Below are 5,338 nucleotides of genomic sequence, written 5' to 3' on the forward strand. Positions count from 1 at the left end.
GGATATGTTAGTCACTTGCTGAGCTTTATATGCTCACCCCGTTGCTATATAAATTTTTCAGGATAGCTTATCGCTCACTAAAATATGTAAATTGGGTTGAGGCAGTGGAAGACTAGAAGATTTTGGGGCAAATATTTTGTACTTGATTGGTTGATGTTGTATAAGTCATTTTTGGGAGTAATGAAATATCAATGACAAATCTAGATTGATGTATCTTGTAAATATTTGAAAAGTACCTCTTATGTCAGGATTTTGAAAATGTTAAGTCTAAACTGTGTACTAATATAAACATGTAGTACATGTTAGTTTTGTGATTGCATTAATTGTCACGCTTATGGATTTATGATATAGTTATGGTTTAATTAAGTTGCCTTTGGATTTTAAGAATCATCTAGTGACATGATGTATGATTATAAACTGCACAGGTTTTGTGAATTGTGGATTGTATAGGTGACTGACTTGAATGTTTTTTTCTTAGTGACCTCAAATGTGTGATTGGATCCTAGATTGTTTGTTGAATTATAATATTATCAACTTGAGTTAGGTTCACACCTCCTGAATAAGAATAAAATTCGGGAGGGGCTTGACAAGAGTAGTACTAGGATGGGTGACCCCTTGGGAAGTCCTCATGTTGCACTCCTCTTTGCGCCCCGAGCGACCAAAACCACTCTCGTCGACCTCCGAGGCGATGGTTTTGGGCCTCGGAATTTGCCGTGACCGCTACGCAGTCAGTCTCGTGGGGCTTAGAGAGAGGCTTCCGGAATGGGGTCGCAATAGTGATTCCGAGTTCGTTCGAGAAAGTCCCGAGGGTTTCGGCGCGAGCTTGCCGTGTCCGGTACGCGGCGGGCATCGGAGAGATCTGACAATGGTGATTCCGAGATCGTTCGAGAGGTTTAAGGGCTCCATATGCCGTCCGTGACGTGCACAAAGGCGAGGGACGACGCGCACAAAACGAGTACGATCATACCAGCACTAAAGCACCATATCCCATCAGAACTCCGAATTTAAGCGTGCTTGGGCGAGAGTAGTACTAGGATGGGTGACCCCTTGGGAAGACCTCCGAGGCGATGGTTTTGGGCCCTGAAATTTACCGTGAACGCTATGCAGTCAATCTCGTGGGGCTCGGAGAGATGTTTCCGGAATGGGGTCGCAATAGCGATGTCACGCCCCTCAAATAATATCGATGATTTAAAAAGATTCATCAAAACACAAACCAATCCAGGATTTATAATCATATATCACATCACTCGATAATTCACATTTATGACAACTCAACCCAACTTCACAAACATGAACAACATTTATAAATCCACAAGCTAAATAAATTATACAATCAAAACTCCAACTATTTACCACAAGTTCATATCATCATAAACTAGACTTAACATTCCGAAATTCCAAATAAGAGAGATCTTCTAACACTTTTACACATTATATCCATTTTGATTCATCGATAACATTTCATTACATACAAAATATGCTTGTACAACAATAACATAATAACCAACAAGACTTGCCCATAATTATGAATAGCTCTCCACTGCCTCAGCCCAATTCAAAACATCTCAAAGAGTGATAACATGACCTGAAAGATTTATATAACAACGGAGTGAGCTAAAAACAGCTTAGCAAGTGACAAAACATATTTAGAACAAAAGGAACGGTTTCAAACAAGTAAGATATCATAATGCAAGGGAGAATACAAGATTTCTCAAGGATACCATCTCATTAGATACAAAATCATATGTGTCATGTCATTCAAAACATATTTGGTTCATAACAAATGGAGCACAGAGTAATTGGAGCATATCAATAGCGTACGAGATGTTCCGGAGCATATCAATGGCAAATAGGACATTTCATAACATATCAGGTCATAACAAATGGAACACAGAGTAATTGAAGCATATCAATAGCGTATGAAATGTTCCGGAGTATATAAATGACATATGAAACATTTCAAAATGTAACAATAACATATGAAACAGATAGAATGTGAAGTGGGATTCCAAACATAATATGGTCAATCCATTTTTGAATGACCACCAAACATAATCTAGAGCATCGCATGCTCTAAGCACATACCCTTTACCATTTCTGGCAAAGGTCCAAATAATCCCACAAACACCAGAGTACAAAAGGGTATTCTGAACAATAATTTGAGACAGTAGCAGATGAAGCATTTCGGAGCATATCAATGGCGTATGAAATGTTCCGGAGCATATCAATGACATGGAATATTTCGAAGCGTAACAATAATAGATGACACATTTCGGAGCATATCAATGGGGTATGAAATGTTTCAGAGCATATCAATAACAAATGAAACATTTCGGAACATATCAATAACAAATACCAAACAAAAGCTCAAACGTCGTAGTTGACGTTGCATTCATATCATTCTTATCCATAACAAAGTAGAAGGGTCAGAATATCAGAAGTTGCATAGATTCGAATCGTTACATCTAAATAGGAGATATATCAAATGAAAGGCTAGAACAATTCAAAGTTCCTCATATTCAAAACAACTGTAGCGGTAAAATTGCGGTAAGGAAAGATCAGGACACTTGCAATAGGAAAGATTAGAAAGCTTGCAATAGGAATGATAGGAACACTTGCATGAGAAAAGATTAGAAAGCTTGCAATAGAAAGGATCAGAACACTTGCCTTTCAAAGATTTCGATCCAAAGATCCAAAGAAGGTGTCAGCCCAAATCCTTTTACTTTTCCTTCACAACTGTAGCTCATGCAGAACATAGAGGCATAGTCACATACTCTCTCTTACACTCATTCCTTCGTTTTCTTTCACAAACGCAGCTGCCACAGCCACCACCGCTGTCGCTGCCACAATCGCTGCCCCTTCAACTGCACTACTTCCTTCCTCCTCTTCTTTCACAGACACAGCTGCTGCATACGCAGTCGCTGCCATTGTGGCCGCAATCCCTTCCGCAGCCCCTTTTTCCCCCTTTCCTTTCTTTTCTTTCCCAGCAGCTCTGTTGCAGTCGCAGCCTCAGCCACGGCCGCAGCCTCTTCTTCCTCCCCTGCTCATCTTCCTCTCCTTCTCTTCCAACTGCAGCTGCCATCGCCGCAGCTGCAGCCCCTTCTCCTCTTCCCCTCTTCTTCCTCTCCTTCCCTTTCTCTTCTTCTTCCTTTCCTTTTTCTCTTTCCCTGCCACAACTGCAGCTGCCACTACCGCTGCCGTAGCTACTTCTTTCCCTTCTCCTCTTCCTTCTCCTTCCTTTCTTCTTCTTCTCTCCCCGCTGCAACTGCTGCAGTCGCGGCCGCAGCTATGGCCGCAACCTCTTCTTTCTCCCCTGCTCATCTTCCTCTTCTTCTTCTCTTCCAGCTGCAGCTGCCATCGCCGCAGCTGCAGCCCCTTCTTCCATGGCATCACACACACCCTCTCCTCTGTTTCCTGTGCAGGAAACAGAGGTATCACAACCTCTTCTCCTGCTTCCTCTTCTTCTTCTCTTCCTCTTCTTCTTCTTCTCCTCTTCGAACGCCCCACACCTCTCCTCTGTTTCCACCTACAAGAAACAGAGGTGCAGCACACCTCTCGCTCCTCTCCCTCGTCCCTCTCTTTTCCCTCTTCTTCTCCTTCTCTTCTTCTCCTAAGACCCTTTTCCTCCCTAACGCCACACACCTCCTCGCTGCAGCGTTGCCGTAGCTATCCTCCTCTCTTCTTCTTCTTCTTCTTCTTCTTCTTCTTCTTCCCTTCTCCTCCCCAACGCCCCACACATCCTCTCCTCTGTTTCCACCTGCGGGAAACAGAGGTGCAGCAGCCCTAGCTGCTGCTGTTGCCTCTCTCTCTCTCCTCTCTATCTTCCCTCTCTTCTTCTTCTTCTTCTTTTCTTCTCTTCTCCATCTTCCTCCTCTCTTCTTTTCCCTCTTCTTCTTCTTTCTTCTCTCCTCACGCCCCACCGCTCGAGAGTGCGTGGGAAGCCGTGGGATAAAATCGAAATTTTCGCTTTTCTTTATTTTTTTTTTATTTTGCAACTTAGCAGTTTAGTCCTTGAAATTTTTATATTTACATATAGGTCCTCAAATTTACATATAATTTCTTATTAATAATTTTCAAAAGTGAGGGATATTACACTCTTCCCCCCTTAAATGAAAATTTAGTCCTCTAAATTGATCATAGCTCAATCGATGAAAAAAATGAGGATTATGATATCTTTATTTCCTCCTTCTGCTCTTAAATAGTTTCATCAATATAATACAATTACACAATTATCCACGAGTGGCCGAAATATTCTCCTTCTTGATCCTCAATAGATGGTAACCCGATATTCAAACAATCTTTGAAAATACTTGTGCACCCTGTAGTTAATCAAACAAGTCGTCACTTTAGAGAATACTCGTTTTTGATGGTCACCTAATTCAATTGTCCACAATCAATACAAAGCCTTAATGTTCCCTCTATCTTTTTAACTAACACCAGAGCACCCCATGATGAAATATTAAGCCAAATAAAATCCTTATTTAATAGTCCTTGTAGTTGCTTTTTCTAATTCCATTTACTCAAATGATGTCATTCTGTAGAGAGGCTTAGATATTGGGATTGTCCCAAGGACCAAATCAAAAGCAAAGTCACGTTTGGAGGTAATCCAAGTAAGTCATCCTAGGATACATTAGGCAAGGAGATAAATCGTGTCCAATACTTTCAAAATAAAAGATCGATTGATCAAATGTACAAAAAGTGATCATTTGTTATATACTAATCCATACTGGTATGATAGGAAGATAGTCAATCCATACCAAGTATAATATCGAAACTCCAAATCTCTAGGAGAACTAAATCAACAAAAGTTCAAGTTCTCCAATAAAAATCAGACAAGAGGACCAGATTCAAGTTCGTTATTAAAGAATCTCCAATGATCGTATTTTATATATATCATATAATGCAGTGGTCTAGGTTGAATGCCCAAGTGATAAGCAACATGTTACGAATCAAATCGTAGATAGGACCCATGGTCAAACAAATATTTGCATTCTTTCATAAACATGCATAATACCTTCGATCACTAATTCAGAAGTTTTAGAATCATATTCAGTGATAGCATACACTCTGACATGGGCTGATGATTTAAGAGGCAGTGACTCTTTCTTCTTGTTCAAAGGACAGTATTTTATTTTATGATCCAACTTTATACAAGCAAAATAGACTCTAGTCACCCACCAACACAAACTTGTTTCATAATTTAACTTGCAATTCACACATGATTGAGTCTTTTGTGGTGACTTCCCTTTTCAAATCCAAATGTCTTGACCCTCTTGTTAACACTTTCTAATTCATTTCTAATCATATTTTTATTGGTAAACTTGTCCTTATCATTCTT

General features: G+C 40.2%; 1 pseudogene; it reads left to right on the plus strand.

Moving 5' to 3' along the window:
- The first annotated feature begins 953 nt into the window (after positions 1–953).
- On the plus strand, positions 954–1,074 carry LOC135621320 (5S ribosomal RNA; annotated as a pseudogene).
- The last annotated feature ends 4,264 nt before the right edge of the window (positions 1,075–5,338 follow it).

The sequence above is a fragment of the Musa acuminata genome, chromosome BXJ2-8, assembly GCF_036884655.1.
Source record: "Musa acuminata AAA Group cultivar baxijiao chromosome BXJ2-8, Cavendish_Baxijiao_AAA, whole genome shotgun sequence".
NCBI classification, from domain to species: Eukaryota; Viridiplantae; Streptophyta; class Magnoliopsida; order Zingiberales; family Musaceae; genus Musa; species Musa acuminata.